Below are 24,014 nucleotides of genomic sequence, written 5' to 3'. Positions count from 1 at the left end.
TATTTATTAATCAGAAAGGAATGTCAGTTTCCTCATTGTAAAATGGAGATAAAATGTCATAGTGTTACTATGGAGATTAAATAGAAAAATTCAAACCTAAATAGACTTTGATAATTCAATCTGGAGAAAACTCAAACAATGAACAAGAATATCTGTGTTTTTATGTGTATATGGACTATAATAGATAAAAATAAAAGTAAAAACCAACTTGATAAAATTTCTTAAGTTTCCCTAGATATCAAAAATATCAAATAATGAGGTAAATAAGCAAAATTGCAATTTTCCTATTGTTCTGATTTACATCAGAATTCAAGGATTAGTTACAATTAACTTTCTATACTTGTCCCCCATTGATCACTTGATGCATATGCTTTCCTGGAATTGGATTGTTATCCAAGCATGGCAAATTAAACTTCCGATTTAACAATTAAACCCATCAGGCTGACAAATGAGACTATGAGGCTGATTTATTCTGGGTAAGGTTCTGGCTCCCAGGCATAAATGAGAATTCTCTTTAAGAGTAGCCTGGCAGGCTGGCTCAGGTGGCAACAGCCTACGACTGATCTCATTCTATAGCAATACCAGACATCTCCACTCAAGGAATGATAGTCCTTAAAATATTTAGGGTTGAGTTGCTCATGACTGTGATGTCCCTCTCTCTTTATGGCCAATAAGGACTGGCTTATCACCCAAATAAAGCAATTCTGTTGAAGGAGCCTTTAACTGGCCTCCATTCTGCTTTAAGACAGACAGACAAATAAATAGATAATATAGATTTTATAAACTTGTCTTCAGATTTTCTCCTTGGACTAATCACACCAAGTGAAACTTCCTATTAAAATACAAAAACATGCCCTGTGATCACCAGCAAAGCCTATTAACAATCCCTGGGAGATAAAAGTCTGCTTAATAAAATCTGACCTTTTTTTTTTTCTTTTCCTTTATGCTTTGTCCAGTTTCACAGGGTACCATGTGCTGAGGCCCTGCACCTTGCACTTCAGACCTGAGTTCCTCGTATGAAATGGCTGTGTTCAACACCTCAGCTAGGAGGGCCATGAGCAGAAGCATTGTGCCTGGCTCTGCAATCTGAGCAGCACATCTGTGCCTACCCTGGAAGAATTCCACACCCCTCCCTGCTGAGGAGACCCTTGTGAAGCAGCCCCACACATGGCTTATCAGGAGAGAGTGTGCTCTAGAATGTGAGCTCATGCCTGGCCATTTTTGATCAAAGAATAAAACTTTGCTTCTGAACCAAACTCAGTTTCATTCTAATGGCCTGAAAGACAGTGGGCAGGAGGATTCCTGTTGGGGCCAGACTTGAACAGGTCAGTGATATAATTACATGATAGCATTAGGCTACGGTGCATTTACCTTTGGAATAGGATAGAGGTGGTGAGACAGGACAGAGAAGGGTTCCAGCATCGATGTTTACAACTAGCCTCTTATTTACATTTCTTAAGGCAGGAGATAGGTGGGCTCTGGGATAAATATTTACAACCAGCTACCTATCTATACTTCAAGATAGAAATAACAACAGGCACTAGGCAAATAACTGGTGCTTGTCTTCTGCGAACTTGTTAAACAATGGTAATGACAGGATCAAAAGAGAAGTCTAAGCCCTGCTTGGGCAAAAGACCAAGAGGTCACAAGAGGTCACATACTCCCCCAACTCGGGGTCAGAAAGGGAGGGGATGCCAGGCCATAATAAGTCTAGATAACCTTCCTACAAGGCTTGGGTTTGGAATCCATCTTGGCCAAAGACGTGCACGCAGATCAGAGGAGGGCCCTGAGTCTGGTCACATGTGAAAGGTAAAACAAGATAATTGGCCAAGGAAAGACAAAGACTCAGAAAAACTGTCCTATATAAGTGACTTATGTCACCCCTCTGGCACACTTTTCATTCAGGAGGATGCCCACACCCACACTTCTCTGGATGTGTATTACTGCTTCACTTCTGCCTTAAATAAATAGGCTTACTCTCTGTGTGCTCTCCCACATGTTGTATTGTGTTTCTAACAATAAACTTTATTCCAGAGTTTTGCCTCCTTGAAACATTCTTGCTTAAAACATGGGGGCAAGAATCAGGGCAATTCTGCTTTCAGCCTCTAGCCAGTCTAAGGGCTGGGATTCCTGGTTTTCATCCAGGCTGCCCAGGTTCAATTCCTGAGAAGGGAGTTAAGATCTCACCCCAAGCCATCACTTACTGAAGTCTCTCCTAGATCAATAGGATCAAATTTTGGCTTTTACATTTATTTATTACTTTGTACATGTAACTTATAGCTTGGATACATAACTTAATCACTCTAAGTTTCTGTTTTATCATTTGGGAAGTTTAAAATACAACAGGCATTCTTCAGGTCAGATTTGTTTTTAATTTTGTTTTTTGTCTTTTTATGGCTGCACACTCAGCATGTGGAGGTTCCCAGGTTAAGGGTCCAATCAGAGCTATAGCTGCTGGCCTATGCCACAGCCACAACAACGGGGGGATCCAAGCCACATCTGTGACCTACACCACAGCTCACAGCAATGCCAGATCCTTAACTCACTGAGCGAGGCCTGAGTCCTCATGGTTGCCAGTCAGATTTGTTAACCACTGAGCCACACCAGGAACTCTATCCAGAGAAAACCATGACTCGCAAAGACACATGTACTCCAATGTTCATTGCAGCACTATTTACAATAGCCAAGACATGGAAACAACCTAAATGTCCATCGACAGAGGAGTGGATCCAGAAAATGTGGTACATATATACAATGGAATATTACTCAGCCATTAAAAGGAACGAAATACCAGCATTTTTTGCAACATGGATGGACCTAGAAACTATCATGCTAAGTGGAGTCAGCCATACAATGAGACACCAACATCAAATGCTTTCACTGACATGTGGAATCTGAAAAAAGACAGACTGAACTTCTTTGCAGAACAGATGCTGATTCACAGACATTGAAAAACTTAGGGTCTCTGGAGGAGACAGTTTAGGGGGTGGGGGGGATGTGCCTGGGCTGTGGGATGGAAATCCTGTGAAATCAGATTGTTATGATCATTATACAACTACAGATGTGATAAATTCATTTGAGTAATAAAAAAAATGGAAAATAAATAAATAAGTGGCAAGATATTACCTGAAGTACAATTTTTAAAAAAATTGGCACAATATTGTGAGTCAACTATACTTTAATAAAAACACATTTAAATAAAAAACCAAAAAAAATAAAAAATAAAAAAATAAATATTAGGGGCAATTAATAAAGTTCTCAGCCAGTCCAGGGGCAAATGATAGACACATAGAAAACTGTAGCTTCCGTGGAAATTGAACTAATCTCTGTTATCATCTGGGTCTCTTTTTTTAGCAGGTGTAGTTTCTTGGGATATCCAGGACACTCAAAGATAGAGCACAGTCCCTTAGGACAAGTTATTAATTTTATGAACTCAGACAAGATCTGGGAGAGAGAAATGTAATACCTCAAACTTTGCTAGAAGTTCAATATTTATCACCTTAAAACCTCATTGTATAGCTATAGGGTCATTCTTTAACTTACCTGGAATCTTGTATCATTTATAATATCCATAGAAAACAAAAACAACACATGTGAATAATTTCTAACCGCCTTAGATTTCTGGAAACCTGAGTAGCATAGTTTTTAAAATTATAACATTTTAACTCAGAAGGAAACAGAGAGTAGGAAAAGATAGTCCAAAAAAATTATACCATCTAAGTAGACAGAATTTATTAAAAGAAAGTTTATATGCCAATGTCAGGGCATTCAAGCTATTCCACCTTAAGCTATTAAAGCCCCAGAGGGAAAAGGTAGATGAATCACTAAATGTTCCTGCTTGCCAGCATAATCTGCTTCATTGTTTTAATATTAAGCCTCATGACCTTAAAGTATTCTCAGAAAATCTTCCTCCCATTACCTATTATGTCCTCAGCAGTCACAGATAATAAGGTCCAATCATAAATACACAGCAGTGTGCTATGAGCACAGCAGGATTATAAACAAACATACATACAAAAAGATTCCATAATTCATTTCCAATAACTAAATGCCTTCCAACCCAAGATTCTTTGTTTTTTTGGTCAAGAACCATAATTTCCTATTTATCATAGGGTCTTAAGTACCTTTCATGAAAATTGCACATTGTTGCTTTGATGGGTAGAGGTACTGCCATTACTGAAAGAGAGGAGTGAGAAAAGAGAATGTTATTCTCAGATTATTAAATCTTTTATTTTTTGTTATTCTTAATTGCAAGTGTTTCACTTCCACAAAAGTACAATAGGGAATTTTCTGAGACCTTTCCTAGAGGGTATATAAAACTGTCAAAGAGATTCCTAATGCACAAAGATTAATATTATCATAATTACTTTGTAAAAAGTAAATTAAGAAAGTGCCAAAACAGCCTCTTGCTAACTTTACATCTCTGTAAAATGCAGCTAACCTGACATCTACAGCCTGTCTGTAGGGTAATCTGCCTTAACATTACTCCCAGGGCTGCTAGAGTTAAGGAATTAATGTGTCAGCAATTCCTTTATCAGCTCTTAACTTCCAGATTACTAACTTCACAAGCCATCATGAATATTCATTGAAGACTGAAATTGGGAAAATCAAGCCCCTGGAGAGAAATGTACTAGTGTGTATGGATAATACTTTGAAATCGAGACTCCCTAAAACGTTGGCTGGGCTTTGGGTAAAAGAAACTATGCAATCTAGCCAAAGCCAAACGACAAAACCCTAACCTACCTTATCACTCTTGAGCTTGAAGAATTAAGAGCACTGGTCAGTGTGCTGGAGGATGTGCATTAACGCACTGCCTCTTTTATCCATTATGTTTAACACTGCTCGTCGGCAAGTCACTTAGTCTCTCCAAGTTGGTTTCCTCTTGTCCAGAAGGGAGATTTTAAATGTTGGACTAGTGCCCAAGAAATCTGGTTTCTTAGTCTGTAAGATGGGAATCATGATTTTTACTTGTCACCTCAAAATTTTTGAGTGGCTTATGTGGTCCACTTTGAACAAAGGTTCTAGCCAAAATGATATGTTGTTTACACCTGAGTTCAGGTAGTTGGATGATGTGTCTTTTATTAAAAATAATTTTAGAGTGGTATGGTTCTAACTATCCATTTTATTATCATAGGCATAGCCAGGAGATGTGATGACTTTGTGATGAGAATTTGGGTGTCAATCTGTATCATCTTTCCTTTTCACTTCTGCTTTTTTGTTGTCTCTCTCCTCACATATCAGTTCTGGTTGGTGAGATTTAATATCAAGTCTGATTTAATTCCAGAGAGCACTCAGCTCTTAAGGTACAGTTGTTCAAAGTTGAGCCCCATCTAGGCTTGTGGGCTTTTGCTTGGCTACAACAAACTTGTAAACAAAGTTCCTATTAACAGAAACTTTATAATCTTTAAAACTGCAAAATAAAGGGGAGGATTATTATTCTATGAGAAATTTATGGGGACTCACTTTGTCTGTTATGAAGAGGTTGCATTTTTATAAGTTATCTCTGATTCTCAATGGGAAACAAATATATTTCAGAGAAATACTCCCTGGAAGGGTCTTCCCCATTACTTAAACAGCTGGTGCCCAAGGCCTCACAGGCTAAGATAAAAACTCCCCATTTGGGACACGAGATTTTCCCTGACTCAGGATTACAAATGGGTTTTTTAAATAACTAAACAGTGCACAAATGTGTTAGAACAATCTCCCCCAAAATGCACAAGCTCTGATTCTTAGCTAAGCAAGAGACTCTTATAGAACCCTAGAGCTATCGCCCTTCCTCTTCACTCCCATCAGTACTCAGGACATACTCTTCATTTCTATTCCTCCCACATCGTTATCTTGATTGTTTGCTGGCTATTTCCTCTACCAGACTGAACTGCTTGTGGATGTGATGGTGTTTTATTTATCAGATGTGGTTTGGGCTTAGCATGGTGAATAGCACACTGTGGGCACTCACTAAATGTTTATTGATTGTTTCACAAGCACTGATTCTTAATACCTGCAGAAGGTATGAATGAGGACTGGTCCCAAGGCATACCTTGTCCATTGCTTTTAAAAATACAATTCCTGATACATACTTGTGTCTTATGGTTTCATGCTCCTCACTCCTCCTCTCTGAAATGCATTGCAGATTTATATATTCTGCCTGAGATTTTACTGTATATGATTTTCAAACATACCACAGTAATAAATGTACTCTCGAATGCAAATCTGGTAATTAAGTTGGGCATGCTGCAAAGCTGGCAATGTCTTTGAAAACATGTTTTCTAGAAAGTACACCTATCTTAGATTTTTGCTTCTCATTTCCATTCCATTCGGACAAACTCTGTGAGCAGTAACTTTTTCTTCATTTGGGGTGCTCTGTTTTTCTTATTCTTCCCCTACGACAGGTCATTACTAGCCATCTAATGAGCTATTCTTTACCTAAGATTTATATGGAAGCAGCAAAAGTAGTTCCTATTACGATTCACTGCAGAATATATTCCCCTAAAAAAAATGACCTGATATAATAAACGGGGAAACAGCCTGAGGAAGGACTATTACCTAATATACGGTGGAAGTTTTCACAAAGAAGGCCTCTTTACGATGCTGAGGACTGATCTCTCCCTTGGACCTGGTCTACAGAGTCCAGGCCTGTCTCCAAAAGTACAGGTGTTCTGTGTGTATAAGAACAAGTGCATGTAGCTTTGCATTTGCAATCCACCATACAAATGAGAAAGCAGAGAGCGTCCTTAAATAATTAACTGCTGTATTAGATCTGCAGATGTTACAGTCTCAGACATGCAACGCATGCTTGCATGGCACAGAGCAGGGATGTCTGGAGGAAACTGCTCCTCTGCCAAGGAAGTATTTCATAATTGATTAAAATAATCTTAGGGAGCTGGCACAGCATTCCACTCTGTCAATGGCTGAGCCAGAGATGGGGATGCAATTTGAAAACAGAAATCTGGTTTTGTTTGAATTAATTATCAAATATTCATTTGAATACTTTCTATATCAGCCACTGTCAAACTTTAGGGTGCTTATGAGTTATTTAGCACTTTGCTGGCAATGAAAAGGTTCAAACTTAACTCCCAGAAATTCTGATTCCAGTTTAGTGGGGCCTGGAAGTCTACACAAGCCAAAAAGTGATTCTCAGGCCAGTAGTTATCAGAACTCTGTTAAAAAGTGCTATAGACAGAAAGCATCCCACCAAAATTCATGATGAAACCTAATCCCCATTGTGATGGTTTTGAAGGTGGGATCATTAGGACTTGATTAGGTTATGACAGTGGAGTCTTCATAAATGGGATTAATGTCCTTATTAAAGAAACTTCAGGGCTCTCCTTCACCACTCATACCATGGAAGGACAAAGTAAAAAGACAGCTGCCTAAGAACCAAAAAGCAGCTTCTCAGCAGACACTGACTACTAATGACTACCATATCTGACTTTATGGAATGTGTAATATAGGTATCGGATGAAGGCAGCCACGTAAACTGGCAGTAACAATCAGCATAGTAAGTGCTATGAGATGGAAAGACAATTGGGAAGAGCATCTAACCCAGACTTGGAAAAGTCAAAGAAGAATTGTAAGCAAAGCCAGTGAAGTCAGAAGGATGAATATAAGTATAGTTGAATAAAAGAGAAATTGGGACAGATACTGACATGAAGTTAGATCTGAAAATACCTAAAGACAAAGTATGTTTGGGAATCTAGTCGAAAACCTATGATTACAGAGTGTTGGGGAGAGGAATGATTGGCAGAGTGAGAGAATTAAGCATTATTCGAACTATGCAGAACCTTGGCAATCTCATTGATGAGTTTGTATTTAATCATGAGAACAGTGTGGGACCATGTGTGAGACTTGAAAAATATCCCTGGTTGAATTATGAGGGATGGGCTGTGGTAGAGAATGACAGTATTGTATTTGCAAGGCAATTCTCATACTTTACAACATGTTAACAGTATAGACATTATTATTTTCCAGTTCGTGAATGAACAAACTTGGCATTTTAGAAAAACTGAGTACCTTCACAAAGACCACAAAGTTAATATATAGATGCATTGGGAATAGAGAAAAGAAATGATTCAAAACCTAAAATGTGCATGCGTTCAAGTCCATGCTCTATTCAGCATTTGAAGGGGATGAGGTGACCTCCTGCCATTGCCTCCTTGGTTTCTACAGGTCACAGGGTAAGTATAAGGATGTTCCCCTTGAGAAAAGCTCTAAGGAGAAAATGAGGTTGTAATGAGCACTGCTTCAAGTGGGGGAACAGGATTTTTTTCTCCTTGTCAGAAGTGTCTGCTCAATCTAGGAACTAAAGACCAGCAAAAGGCTGAAATGTATAAATGTACTTTGATCTGACAAGGCAGTGAAGGAGACAGCTCACTGCCATGCCTCCTCTTGTTCTACAATCCACAGGTAAGCTACAACTAGGGGTGATTTCCATATATCACATTGCAAACTTGTCTAAGAGTGATTTTCAAAATTGTTGCTCGTGGGAGTATCATTCATTCAAATACATAGTCCAAAATTCCTTCACTCAATACTCCAGTTGTTCTCAGAAGCTGCCTTTGAATCAAAGCATTGGTTTTCAATTTCTGCAACAGCCTTTGCACTTTCTCTGGTTCTGACCAATGACCCAAGATAATAATGGTGACAGCTCCTACTGTTTGGTTATTCACATCCAAATAACTACTAAGCATGCATTTCATTGGCATGATCTTGATAAAATGTATTTTGGCTGTACCCTAAATTAAAATGTATGGCAAAATTCACCAGTGGTTGCTGAAATTTTGCCATGAATTTTAAAGTTTTAATTTAAAAGAGTTTATTATGAATAGGGCTTATATATGAGCAGAGGAAAAAGAATTTGTCGGATGTTTACATAATAATAAAAATATTCATATAATTAGCTTCTTTTGGGAAGGAATGATCTTATTTGCTGTTCACTCGCAGAAAATACTCAGTGGGTATTAGCTGAACAAGTGAACGAGTTGTTAGTAGAAGTAATAACCCTTTTATATTTCTATTCTGCTTAATGAACTATTTATTGAATTGGATAATCTCATTTTAACTTCATTTAAACATTTCAGATATTCTATAAGATAAGCAGGATATGTTTCATTATTCATCAGAGAAGATACTGCATTTGATGATGAACGAAAGGGAATCTGAATACAGGCCTTCTCATGGCCACTCCAAGGCACCAGCAAAATTTCCAGCTTTGCCTCAAGAATAAGAAATTGCTCGGAGAAAAAAAAATGTAAAATAGACGTTATCCTCTTTAACCTTCACCCTCCCACTCTCACACCCTTCTTCACCTCAGGGATATCCCATAAAGCCTATGTGAAGCCTGCAGACTCCTCCTGCCCTTCACCTATCCTCTCCCCTAAACCTGTTCTCATAAAGGATCTGAGAAATGCTGTCATATAAAACCATAGCTTAATAGTGACCCCTTTTGGGGAGTTTTGTTTTCAGCAGAGTAGATTACACAAGCTGAGACCATTCATCATCTTTCCAGCCCTTCAAGTGCAGTTAATTTGTCAAATGTCCAATGAGAAAAGCTCATAAGAGTCAGCCAGCTGTGGTCAACATCCCTAGGGCAGGTACTGACCCATATTTCCCTTCTGTTCGTCTCCTTGACCTGCTCTTATAGCGCATCTATTCTGTAGCATCATAATCTGGATCCTGCTATGTGATTCAGGACCTTCCTATTTTGGCCAACTGTTTGGATATTCTTCTCCAGCTTGTATATGTCCCTGTCCCTCAGCCAGGCTATTCCCACTATCAGCAGGTGGCTATCAAATACAGATCAACCCCTAATAGGATTGCTGGCACCAGCAACTGCTAGAGAATTTCAGGGAAATAAAGGGACATTCCAGAATTCCTGAAATCACATTTGTTCTGCCTCTGCTTAAAGCTTAACTACTGCAACCTATTTATCACAGTTGATTTATTCATTCAAGGGGAGGATATTAAAACTATGTTTAAAATGTTCTATAAGCTTTTTTTCATAAGCTCTTGCAAAACTAACCTCTTTCCCTACTTATACACCACCCCTAATGCCAGCTCCCCTACTCCAACCACAGTATTTGCATAGTACACAAGTGGCAAATCCCTATTATCTGACCCAAATAAGGGGAGCAGAAGACACCATATTCCTCTAGTATTTTCTAACCTTTGAATTCTTGATTTTCAGAAATTAGGCATCTACCGAAAACCACTTTTCCAGAGTTCAGTGTTGCTCAGGTGTTCAGTTGTTGCTCAGTGAAAACAAATCTGACTAGCATTCATGAGGACACAGGTTCGATCCCTGGCCTCGCTCAGTTGGTTAAGAATCTGGCAAGTACCGTGAGCTGTGGCGTAGGTCGAAGATGCCGCTTGGATTTGATGTTGCTGTGGCTATGGCCTAGGCCAGTGGCTACCGCTCTGATTTGATCCCCCCTCACCTGGGAACCTCCATATGCCGTGCGTATGGCCCTAAAAAATAAATTAATAAAATAAAGAAAGAAAGAATAAAACCTCTTTTCCTTGCCAAGATTTCTGGAGTCAAGTACCAAATTTATGTGATTATTTCTCACATACACAATGGTTTAACAAACCTGATTCAGGTATAGATAATACTAATAAGAAACAGAATTGAGTTTTGAGATGATGACTTGTGGAAGAATTGAAGCCTAAAACAAAAGTTTAAAATTTCACCATTTTTTTTTTTAATCTCAGAGAAACAACTGAGATGCAAAGGTGGTTTACAAAAGTTATATATCTGAGGAGAAATAGACAATGAGTGATAACAAGTAATTTACAAAATATGTACACAATCGCATTAACACTAGGGAAAAATTGCTGTTGTTATTGGGACTAAGAAATGTAACCTAAGGACATATATGATTAAGGCAGAACAATAATCCTCCATAAGTACTAATTTATGGTCCTGAGCAGCCCCTATCAAGATCACATTTAGAATATGACTTGCCTCTTTCTCTTCAGGTCATATAGATTTGTTTTTTCTGCTATAGGTTTGCTGTGAGTCAGTTTAAAGTTCCCAGCCACTTGTCAATTAAGCACGAAAGCAGTCATTGTTGCAACAAAGAAAAAAAAAACACAGTACACTAAATAAAAACACCACACTGTATGCAAGGACAAATGGGCCCCAGCGCAGTGTGGTTACAGGCAAATGCTAACCTCTGTCTTTGCTCCACCCACTGTTTGTGCTCTGCTACCCATTCCTAAGTGGTTCATTATCTGTTCTTTGAAATGCAGCCAAGACAAATGAGTTAGGCGAGGGTTCTCATGCTGTGAAAACTATACCTCTTGACCCCACCCTGGCAATTATTTCTTTTGTGGGGAGTGGGGGGACAGCTTCATCAGAACTGAAAGGCTGTCACTCACTATAACATATCTTTGCAGGTATGCCTTTATTCATCTAAGTGGGAGATATGACCTCTTCATTAAGTTGCTATTGCAGTGAGTACAGATCTCAGACTCTTAAAATAGAACCTTATGTTGTTACCTTAAACTAAGGTTCTAGATGCAGTTACCTGACATGTTAGCTTACAGAATTTTGTCTGGCAAAGAAGTAACTTTTCTGTGCAAAAGGTGAATCCATTTTTTTTCCCTGGGGGACATCAGTTCTATCTGATCCAGCAATTTTATCCTAGCAGTTCTTTGTTGAATTGTCTAAATGAAGGTACTCTGAACTTGTCTTAACATCTTACTGGTTCTTCAGTGAGTTGAATAAAAATATTGATAAGAGTTCATTTATACATGAAGGAAGGTTTTGATTTGTCTAAATGAAGGTACTCTGAACTCATCTTAGCATCTTACTGGTTCTTCAGTGAGTTGAATAAAAATATTGATAAGGGTTCATTTGATACATGAAGGAAGGTTTTATTTATAATTTTTTGAAAATCGTACTCTAGCAGTTTTGGAGATTGTTCAGTCAAGATACCTAAGGGGACTAATCTGACAAAGCCAATTAAATTTAGTGGCTTGGGGAGGAGGCGAGATGGTGAAAGAATAGGGGGATGCGCTCACCCTCTCCCACTAACACAACAAAAAAAACCACATCTACATGTTAAACGACTTGCACAGAACAGCAACCAAATGCTGGCAGCAGAACTTAAACTTCCAACAACGGCAAGAATTTCATGACATAACTGGGTAAAACAAGAGAAAAGAGGAGAGTGAGAGAAGGGGAATCTGGACAGACAGGCACCCCAAAAGGGAACTGTGAAGGAGAAAGGGAACCTACACCCTGGAAAGTCACCTAATCAATGGAAAGACCAACCAAGTCAAATGGATCTCCAGACATGGAGAAGAGCACACTGCAGTAGGTCTGAGATCTGAAAAGCAGAGTGAGAGCCTAACAGATCATCTGAACTACTGGCACAGTCACCAAAAACTGAGATGCTCCGGTGGAGGCTGGGCACCGAGACCACTGCTCTGGAGGTTAGTCCCCCTAACTCCAGACCAGGCTGGAGTTGGTGGTGTGGAGACAGCCTGGGAGACTAGGAAGAAGTTGGTTGGGTTGGCGGAGCAGAGACAGCCTGAGGGACTAGGAAGCAGTGCATTGTGGGTGGAGGAAGCAATACCCTGAGGGCTAGGGAGTGGAAAGCCACAATAGAGGGAACCTGGGAGAAGAGCTGGACCTGCAGGAGAGATAGGGCACCAGTGTTGGGGAGGGGAGAGAAGGAGGGTCAGGCCACCATAGAATACTCCTTTTGCCACAGTGAGTGTGCTTGCCCAAATGCTAGCAGAGAGCAGTACTTCCAAGTGCATCCTCCTTTGCCCTACCCCATGCACACATGCCTGACCTGAGGCCGCCTGCCATCCCAGAAGGCTGGCCTCGGCACTCACGGGAAGCTGACCACCTGAGGTGCTTTCCCCAGCCTGATCTGCCTGCCCTCTGGAGGGGCAACACCCCCACAGAGCAGGACCCTGCACTGCATGCCCCCTGGAAGAGCTCCACGGCCCACAAACACTAGAGCAAGCTCCACCTGACCTTGGGAAATCTGACTCCATTGCGGGGTGTCCTGCCAGTTCTGGCTGCCCTGGGGAAGCACCCCTTTGTCTCCCAGGGGCCCGGTTAGCTGGTCTCACCCTTGAGAGGTGCTGCACTCCCATGGAACAGCTGCTCAGAACCGCCTGCCCCCTGGAAGCGCTCCACGGCCATGGGAAGTCTGCATCCATCGCAGTGCGGACCTGCCAGTCCTGCCTGCCTTTTGTTTCAGAGTGACCCTGCTAGACCTGCCCACCATTGAGAAATGCCCCATTGCCTCAATGAAGACTGGCCAACACTACCAGACCTCGGGAAACACTCCACAACAGTGCCAGGGCAAACCCTGCCTGGCCACAGGAAGTGCACCTCCACCACAAGAAAGAAAATAACAAGCAAGATGAAGAAGCTCAGAAACCATTCCCAGTTAAACCAACAGGAAAACTCACCTAAAGCAGTCAGCAATAAAACAGAGCTCTGAGGTCTGACAGACTTGGGGTTCAAAAGGGAGATAGTGAAAATACTGAAGGAATTAAGAGAAGATATGAACAGTAATGCAGATGCCCTCAGAAACAAACTACAAAATATAAGGAGGAGCCAAGAAAAACTAAAAAATTCATTTGCAGAGATACAAACTGAGCTAAGGGCAGTAAAACCTAGAATGAATAATGCAGAACAACGAATTGGTGATGTGGAAGATAGAATAATGGAAATCACCCAAACAGGACAGCAGACAGAAGACCAAACGAAAAAACATGAACACAATATAAGAGAACTATGGGATAATATAAAGCAGGCCAAGCTACACATAATAGGAATTCCAGAAGGAGAAGAAAAAGACAAGCAGATTGAAAATATATTTGAAGAAATTATTGCTGGAAACTTCCCAAATCTAAAGGATACTGATTTCAAGACACAGGAAGCACAGAGGGCCCCAAACAAGGTGAACCCAAATAGACCCACACCAAGACACATGATAATAAAAATGGCAAAAGTTAATGATAAAGAGAGGATTCTAAAGGCGGCAAGAGAAAAGCAAAGTGTCAATTATAAGGGAACCCCCATAAGGCTAGCAGCTGATTTCTCTACAGAAAATCTACAGGCCAGGAGGGAATGGCAGGAGATATTTAAAGCACTGAAAGGAAAAAATATGCAACCTAGAATATTCTATCCAGCAAGAATATCATTTAAAATAGAAGGGGAAATAAAATTTTTTTTCCAACAAACAAAAGCTAAAAGAATACAGCAATAGAAAACCCATTCTAAAAGAAATATTGAAAGGACTTCTCTAAGTCAAAAATAAATAAATAAATAAAGAGAGGAAGAAGAACTAAGATAGAGGAAACCACAGAGAGCAGTCACTCAAATAAGCCAGCACACAGATCTAGTCATGACAATGTTTAAAACTAAATAAAATTAAAAAGAAAAAGAGGAGTACCTGTCATGGTGCAGTGGTTAATGAATTTGACTAGGAACCATAAGGTTGCAGGTTCAATCCCTGGCCTTGCTCACTAGGTTAAGGATCCTGCATTGCTGTGAGCAGTGGTATAGGTCACAGATGCAGCTTGATCACACGTTGCTGTGACTCTGGCTAAGTCCAGTGGCTACAGCTCCAATTAGACCCTTAGCCTGGGAACCTCCATATGCCATGGGAGCAGATCTAGAAAAGGCAAAAAGACAAAAAAAAAAAAAAAGATGATAAAATCATAAATAGGGGTAAGGGAACTAAGGAAATAAATATATTCTTTCTTAATTTATTTTTTATTTTAGTATGGTAATGAAGTGTTTGAACCTACAGGACTATCAGGCTAGAATACACAATTATAGGAAGGGGTTAACATACTTAAACAGGACAACCACAAATCAAAACCAAACATTGAATTCACAAAAAATGAAAAGAAAAACACTCAAGCAGAAAATAATAGGACATTATCCAACCAAAAAAAGAAAGGAAGAATGGAGAATCAGAATCAACTGGAAAAAGAGGTTGAAAACGGCAATAAATAATCATCTATCATTTATCATCTTAAATGTCAATGGAATGAATGCCCCAATCAAGAAACACAGAGTGGCTGATTGGATAAAAAAGCAAAAACCTTCACTCTGCTGCCTACAAGAAACTCACCTTAGGACAAAGGACACATATAGATTGAAAGTAAGGTGGTACGAAAAAATATTGCATGACAATGGACATGACAGGAAAGCAGGAGTTGCAATACTCATATCAGACAAAATAGACTTTAAAATGACAGCTATAAATACAAAGAAAGACATTATTTAATGATTAAGGGATCCATTCAAAAAGAGGATATTACTATCATCAACATATATGCCCCAAATATAGGAGCACCCAGACACATACAACAAATATTAACAGACAAAAAGGGAGAAACTGATGGGAGTATAATCATAGTAAGAGACTTTAACACCCCATTCACATCAATGGACAGATCCTCTAGATAGAAAATCAGCAAAGCAACAGAGATCCTAAAGGAAACAATAGAAACGTTAGACTTAATTGACATCTTCAGGACACTACATCCAAAAAAAGCTGAATACACATTCTTCTCAAGTGCACATGGAACATTCTCCAGAACTGATCACATATTAGGGGCACAAAGCTAACCTCAACAAATTTAGGAGCATAGAAATTATTTCAAGGATCTTCTCTGACCACAATGGTATGAAACTAAAAATCAACCACAGGAAAAGCAATGAGGAAAAACCTACTACTGGAGACTAAACAGTATGTTACTAAAAAAACCAATGGGTCAATGTGGAAATCAAGAAGGAAATTAAAGAATACCTTTAGACAAACAATAATGAAGGCACAACCTCTCAAAATCTATGGGATGCCATAAAAGCAGTGGTCAGAGGCAAGTTCATAGTAATACAGTCCTTCCTCAAAAAAGAAGATAGATCTCAAATTGACAACTTAACCTACCACCTAAACAAATTAGAAAATGAGGAACTAAGTCAGCAGAAAACTAAAAAACTAAAAAAGAACTAAGTCAGCAGAAGGAAGGAAATTATAAAGATCAAAGAAGAAATCAATAAATTAGAGATTCAAACAACAGTAGAGAAAGTTAATAAAACCAAGAGCTGGTTCTTTGAAAAGGTAAATAAAATTGACAAACCCTTGGTTAGACTCACTAAGAAGAGGACAGAAAGAACCCAAATAAACAAAATTAGAAATGAAAAAGGAGAAATCACAACAGATACTGCAGAAATAACAAAAAACCATAAGAGAATACTATGAACAACTATGTGCCAACAAAATTGACAATCGGGAAAAAATGGACAACTTTCTAGAATCTTACAGCCTGCTAAAGCTGAACCAAGAAGAAACAGACTAACTGAACAGACTGATCACTAGAAATGAAATTGAGATGTCATAAAAACACTCCCTACAAATAAAAGCCCAGGACCAGATGACTTCACAGGCGAATTCTACCAAACATACAAAGAGGATCTGGTGCCCATCCTTCTTAAACTTTTTCAAAAGGTTGAGGAAGGAGGAACACTCCTAAAGACATTCTATGAGGCCACCATCACCCTCATTCCAAAACCAGACAAAGATACCACCCAAAGATAAGACCACTGGCCAACATCTTTGATGAATATAGACGCAAAAATTCTCAACAAAATTCTAGCCAACCGAATCCAACAACATATCAAAAAGATCATCCACCATGACCAAGTGGGGTTCATCCCAGCTTCACAAGGATAGTACAACGTATGAAAATCAATCAATGTCATACACCACATTAACAAAAGTCAAAAATCATATGATCATCTCAATAGACGCAGAAAAAGCATTTGATAAAGTCCAACATCCACTCATGCTAAAAACTCTCACCAAAGTGGGTATAGACGGAACATTCCTGAACATAATCAAAGCTATTTATGGCAAACCCACAGCAAATATAATACTCAAGGGAGAAAAATTGAAAGCCTTCTCACTCAAATCTGGAACAAGACAGGGATGCCCACTCTCACCACTGCTCTTCAACATAGTTTGGGAAGTCCTAGCCACAGCAATTAGGCAAACAAAAGAAATAAAAGGCATCCAAATAGGAAGAGAAGAGATAAAACTATCACTGTATTCAGATGGCATGATACTATATATGGAAAACCCTGAGGGCTCAACCCCAAAACTACTTGAACTGATCAACAAATTCAGCAAAGTAGCAGGATATAAGATTAACATTCAGAAATCAGTTGCATTTCTGTATACCAACAATGAAATATTAGAAAAGGAATACAAAAATACAATACCTTTTAAAACTGCACCCCAAAAAAATCAAATGCCTCGGAATACACCTGACAAAGGTGGTAAAGGACTTATATGCCAAGAACTATAAAACTTTAATCAAAGAAATTAAAGAAGATGTAAAGAAATGGAAAGATATTCCATGCTCCTGGGTTGGAAAAAATTAGTATTGTAAAAATGGCCATACTACACAAAGCGATCTACAGATTCAATGTAATCCCTATCAAATTACCCATGACATTTTTCACAGAACTACAACAAACAATCCAAACATTTATATGGAACAACAAAAGACTGAGAATTGCCCAAGCAATCCAGAGGAACAAAAACCAAGCAGGAGGCATAACTCTTCTAGACTTCAGGCAATATCACAAAGCCACGGTCATCAAGACAGTGTGGTACTGGTATCAAAACAGACAGACAAATGAAACAGACTTAGAGAACCCAGAAATAAACCCTGATGCCTATGGTCAATTAATATTTGCCAAAGAGGCAAGAACATAAAATGGGAAAAAGACAGACTTTTTAGCAAGAATTGCTAGGAAACCTGGACAGCTGCATGCAAAGGAATGAAACTAGAACACACCCTCACACTAGGCGTGAAAATAAACTCAAAATGGCTGAAAGACTTAAATATAAGACAAGACACCCTCAAACTCCTGGAAGAGAACATAGGCAAAACATTCTCTGACATCAACCTCATGAATATTTTCTCAGTTCATTCTCCCAAGGCAACAGAAATAAGAGCAAAAATAAACCAATGGGACCTAATCAAACTGACGAGCTTTGGCACAGCAAAGGAAACCAAAAAGACAACTTAAAGAATGGGAGAAAATAGTGTCAAATGATGCAACAGACAAAGGCTTAATTTCTAGAATACACATACAACTTATGCAACTCAACACCAAAAAAGCCAAGCACCCAATGGAAAAATGGGCAAAAGACCTGAATAGACATTTCTCCAAGGAAGAGATACAGATGGCCAACAAGCACATGAAAAAATGCTCAACATCCCTGATTAGAGAAATGCAAATCAAAACTACCATGAGATACACCAGTCAGAATGGCCATCATTAATAAGTCCACAAATAACAAGTGCTGGAGGGGGTGTAGAGACAAGGGAACCCTCCTGCACTGTTGGTTGGTGGGATGTAAGCTGGTACAGCTGCTATGGAGAACAGTATGGAGGTACCTTAGAAATCTACGCATAGAACTACCGTATGACCCAAAAATCCCACTCTTGGGCATATGTCCAGACAAAACTCTACTTAAAAAAGACACACACCTGCATGTTCACTGCAGCACTATTCACAATAGCCAAGACAGATGATTGGATTAGGAAGATGCAGTATATGTATACACAGTGGAATACTACTCATCCATGAAAAAGAACAAAATAATGCCATTTGCAGCAACATGGATGGAACTAGAGAGTCTCACACTGAATGAAATAAGAAAGACAAATACCATATGATATCACTTGTAACTGGAATCTAATATACAGCACAAATGAACATTTCCACAGAAAAGAAAATCATGGACTTGGAGAATAGACTTGTGGCTGCTCTGGGGGGAGAGGGAGGGAGTGGGAGGGATTGGGAACTTGGGATTAATGGATGCAAATTATTGCTCTTGGAATGAATTTACCATGACATCCTACTGTGTAGCATTGAGAACTATGTCTAGATACTTAAATTGCAACACAACAATCGGAGGAAAAATTATGCATACATGTATGTGTAACTTGGTCCCCATGCTGTACAGAGAAAAAAAAATTAGTGACTTAGAAAGTGCACCTCATGGGCTTCCCAAATTCATGGATGTCTCTTCTTGGCCAGAGTGTCTCCCAAGCAGCTATAGAATTTTTCCTTGCTTACTGTTTTTCTCAATATTCATTTTTTACTCTTTTCTTACATGGAATATTTGGTTTTGTTCCGGGTTTGCATGTGGCCTTCCAAGTCATTCTCTATTGGTGACAACAACAACGGAATATTTGGTTTAATGATGTGACCATTTGGGATCTTGGTGAAATAGATGGAGATTTATTTTATGTTCGATGAAAGCAGAGAATCTGATTTAATGTTCTTTTTATTTGTCTCTTTATCAGTTGCAAGCACAAATCAATTCAGAATTGTGTGCCCACTGTGGAAATAAATCTTGATGATCTGGACTGCTAAGTTTATGTATTTCTCTGTTTTTTTTCCATTTATAATGATTTTTATTGTTTCCATTATAGCTGGTTTCTGTTTATTTTTAATCTTTGAATTGAAACTCTAAGAGCTTATATGCCTATGTATTCAAAATTGACAAAACATTTTATCTTTTATTGCATACAATGTTTTCCTACCCCCAAGAGAATATTAATAAATTAGGTTATAATATCTCTTTAAAAGTTTTCCATGGTTTATAGATATAAATGTTCATAAAAATCTAATATTCCCAAAAGCCAGGAAATGTAAGTAAACTGAACTCCTACTAGTCTAAAATTCTAATAATAACAAAACACCAGAAACTGCTAACTCACACATAGTTCTAAATTCAGATATTCAAGTTCCTATAATTAAAGTGAATCTTTGGATATATTAGGCTGGTTTAATAAATTGGAATTTAAAAAAAAAATAATAGCTATAGACTTTTCCTTAAGTTTGCCAGTATGTAGTATTATACAAGTAGATATTTTTAAGTAAGATTTTGTTTTCTCATAAAAAGTTTACTCCTATCTGTTTAAAATTCCTATGTTGTTACCTCAGACATCAGAGAAGCCAACATTACTCCTGTATAATGTAGAAGCATAGTAAACGGGCTTTCTAAAGAGACATTCGGGGTGTGTGTGTGTGTGTGTGTGAGAACAGGTGGTAAACACTTAAAATCAAGGACTCAAAGAATACCAGGGATTTGATGTTTTAGAACTGACAAAGTACTTCCCATAAATTATCATAAATAAAATACATCATTTAGATAGCACAAACGAAGTGTTTCCATTTGGGTAGAAAATGAATTTTATTTTAGGGCCGCACCCATGGCATATGGAGGTTCACAGGCTGGGGGTCAAATCAGAGCTACAGCTGCTGGCCTATACCTCAGCAACTCCAGATCTGAACCACATCTGCAACCTACACCACAGCTCACGGCAATGTCAGATCCTTAACCCACTGAGTGAGGCCAGGGATTGAACCTGCAACCTCATGGTTCCTAGTCAGATTAGTTTTCACTGTGCCACCACATGAATTCTGAATATAAATTTTTAAAAATTTAATCTCAATCCCATGAGATAAACCTGGGAAATATTACACTTATTTTAATGAGAAGACGACCAAGAGTTAAAAAGGTTAAGTGACACAGGCAATATATGGCAAGTCTAGAAAATAGTAGATCCAGAATCCATGCTCTCAACCAAATGTTTCTCCACAATGCCATTTGACGCTATAATTTGAAGACAACAAACTCTAACAATAACCACATTTTAAATATGTATCCACAATATCTAAATATTATTCACTTAATAATTAAATATTACATTTAATATAACTATGCATCAGATATAAAAGAAAAAACTTTTAAGTGATGAGATATAAAATTTAAGTAGGTAAAAGTTCTCTTTTCTTCCCACATCAAGTGGACCATCTTATACACCCTCAGAAGAATGTACCAGATATTAACTTGCAATTTATCATTTGTATTAGCTCTTATCTTGGACACTTCTTTGAGCATATGACCTGATTGCAGCCCCAGAGATCAGGGGAAATAGAAAGAACCTTGAGAAAAATGAATTTTCTCTTCTCTCCTCTACCAATACTGTCTCAGAAATTTAGTACTTGGTTTTGCCCAGTGGTCTAGGATCCGATACTGTTATCTCCTTCTCCCTTGATTAATGTGCCCCAGAGTAAATATATCACCACATTCCCATGCTCAATGCCTTTGGAGAAGTGGCTTTATAAATGATGACATCTCCACACGTGTTCTGGCTATACTAAGGACAACCATTGCTTATGCAATCACAAAGCACCTTGACTGTGGAAATGAATCACCCCTTCCTTCTTCTGAAATAAATGTATTCATTTCTTTTGTTTATCTTCAAAACCTCCCTGTGAGGTATGTAAATGAAGAATTATGCTCCACTTAGATTATAAAACTGTCTCAAAGTTAAGTATGATTTGCCTGGTACATGATAGATTGTAGGCTATTAATAAAATAGAGTTGAGTGAATGAATGAATAAATGGGTCTAAATACATGGAACAGAATATTGCTAAAATCTATGTCCCCTAAGTCATAGTTTTGGGATTTAAAAAAAAAAAAAAAAAAAAAACACAGTTGTCCCAGGAGTTCCCATCATGGCTCAGTGGCTAACGAATCTGACTAGGAACCATGAGGCTGAGGGTTCAGTCCCTAGCCTTGCTCAGTGGGTTAAGGATCCGGCGTTGCTGTGAGCTCTCATGTAGGTTGCAGACATGGCTCAGATCCCGCATTGCTGTGGCTCTGGTGTAGGCCAGCGGCTACAGCTCCAATTAGACCCCTAGCCTGGGGACCTCCATATACTGCGGGAGTGGCCCTAGAAAAGGCAAAAAGACATAAAGACAAAAAGACAAAAAAAAAAAAAAAAAAAAAAAAAAAAAACAGTTGTCTTGGGGAGTGGGGAGAGGAAAAGTGTGTGTGTGACCAGAAAGAAAGAGAAGATCAAATTTGGAACAAGAGCTGGATCAGGTTCTAAGCTGTTTTCCCAGCTATCTGACTTAACCATCATTCAAACAGAGCTGTTGAGTTCTTTAAAATGATGTGTTTAATACCTGCTCAGCCCATGTCAGAAGGCTCCTCAACGGGTCAACTAGAAAATTCATATGGAAATGTCTAAAACTATTCTTATCTTTTAAGTCTCCTAGATGACTGAAAGGGAGTACTTTTTTTTTTTTTTCCTTTTCAAAATACCTGGATCAAAACCAGTGTGGAACATATTTATCAGCTATTCAGATAAACACATTTAACAGAATTGAGGGCTTCATTCTCCATCCAGTCCTAAGATTTAATCATAATGAAAATCCTTATTCAGCGTGTACTATTAGCTGAGCACCAAAAATGTAAAGAAGTAAAGAGGTTAGTGGTCCGTTCAAGGAAAGTACAACCTAATTCTGAAGGAAAATTTTAGGTTTATAGGGTTGTAACAACAAAGTAATATAGACTGGATGGCTCAAACAATATTCCTGGAGGCTAGAAGCTCAAAATCAAAGTTAAATTCTTCTGAGGCTTTTCTTCTTGGCTGTCTTCTCATTTTTGTCTTTAGCATCATTCTTCTTGTGTGTGTGCTTCTTGGTGACTTTTGTATTTCTAAATTCCTTCTTATTAAGTCACCAATAAGAGTGTCCTAAAGGCCTAAACAAGTCTTTGTACTTCAGTATCTAGTGGATTCTATGGCTTATACTTAACTTCACAAAAAGAAAAACATTCTTTTTTGATGCTTTGACTAATTTTGGAAGGAGTTTGATTTTCTCCCATTTTGTTCATCTCCGCATACATCTCTTTCTCAATATAAGATTTTTGTCATTTAAATCATCATGTTCTTTATTACATAACTTGGATAACTAAGTTGATCTGTTTAAAATATAAACCTATTCAAGTTGATTAAAAATAAGTCTTTCAAAAATGTATTTATAATATATGTACCATAAATAAAGACATGCTATTCACTGTATAGGTTTATTAAATGCCTTTTAAAAAAAAAACCCTCATGTTAATTTAATTACTTCCTTAAAATAATTAAAAGACACCTTCTGAGTACTGGGGATTAAGATTTCAACATACATATTTTAAGGGGACACAACTCAGCCCCTATCAGAAAGATAATCTGAAAGGGCATATAACCAGGAAGTGGCAGAAAATGATGTTGTATAAATTCTGCAGAAGGATAATCAACAAGAGCTTGAAGGCCTATGAAGACATGGAGGAGATTTGTGATGAGCTTTGAAGTGGAGGATGAGGGAAACTTCCCGTGGGAAGAGCAATGTATATGTTCGATAGAAATAAGGAGATAAGTGAGGTGTTTGCATCACAGAGTTTACCTGCTCCTACTGAACCTCTAGATAATAATGGTATTTACAACTATAAGCAATACTTCAGTTTATAAAATATTTTCATTTACATTCTCTCAATCATGGTGTTAACCTTGTAATAACCCATTTTACATAGATACTCTAATGCAGATGTGCTGACTCAAAAAAAAAAATCCTTGCCATTGTATGGCTTTTTTTTTTTTTTTTTTTTTGCTTTTTAGGGATGCACCCTCAACATATGGAAGTTTCCAGGAGAGGGGTCCGATCAGAGCTACAGCTGTTGGCCTATGTCACAGCAACAAAGGATCTGAGCAACATCTGAGACTACACCACAGCTCATGGCAATGCTGGATCCCCAACCCACTGAGCAAGACCAGGGATCAAACCCACATCCTCATGGATACTAGTTAGATTCATTTCTGCTGCACCACAACAGGAACTCTCTGTATGACTTTTAAAAGAGCACAAGCTCTCCCATTATTTTGCTCTTGGACAATTCAGATTAGAAGAGATCTGCATTTAGACGTCAGGAAGGAAGAAAACCAGGACAAACCCAACAGTGTTGGAGTGGAAGACCAGATCAATTCTGTGACATTCAAATAAATTCTTTTTACTCAGTTAAACACAGTAAGCCTCAAAATTATTATTGCGTATGCTAAGCTGTAATTAAGGAATTTTTTCCTTCATGTTTTTGCTCTATATATTTGAATCTAGAGG

At 38.4% G+C, this 24,014-nt stretch overlaps 2 long non-coding RNA genes across 2 annotated transcripts in view; one reads left to right on the top strand and one right to left on the bottom strand.

Annotated features, from left to right (window-relative positions):
• The window catches only part of LOC146405330 (uncharacterized), a 154,438-nt gene extending 151,318 nt beyond the window's left edge, over positions 1–3,120 (top strand). Inside the window, exon 4 of the long non-coding RNA XR_014839199.1 lies at positions 957–3,120. This is a non-coding gene — a long non-coding RNA (uncharacterized LOC146405330). The remainder of the gene's footprint in view (positions 1–956) is intronic.
• Positions 1–24,014, bottom strand: part of LOC110259290 (uncharacterized) — a 347,731-nt gene that overhangs the window by 182,289 nt on the left and 141,428 nt on the right. The gene's annotated exons all lie outside the window — the stretch shown is intronic.

Source organism: Sus scrofa, chromosome 2 (genome assembly GCF_054392235.1).
Source record: "Sus scrofa isolate SSC_HxYL_T2T_F1_AM1 chromosome 2, Sscrofa_HxYL_maternal_Yorkshire_Landrace_v2.0, whole genome shotgun sequence".
Lineage (NCBI taxonomy): Eukaryota > Metazoa > Chordata > Mammalia > Artiodactyla > Suidae > Sus > Sus scrofa.
Note: the sequence above shows the minus strand (reverse complement) of the source record. Positions and strands in the feature narration are given on the sequence as shown.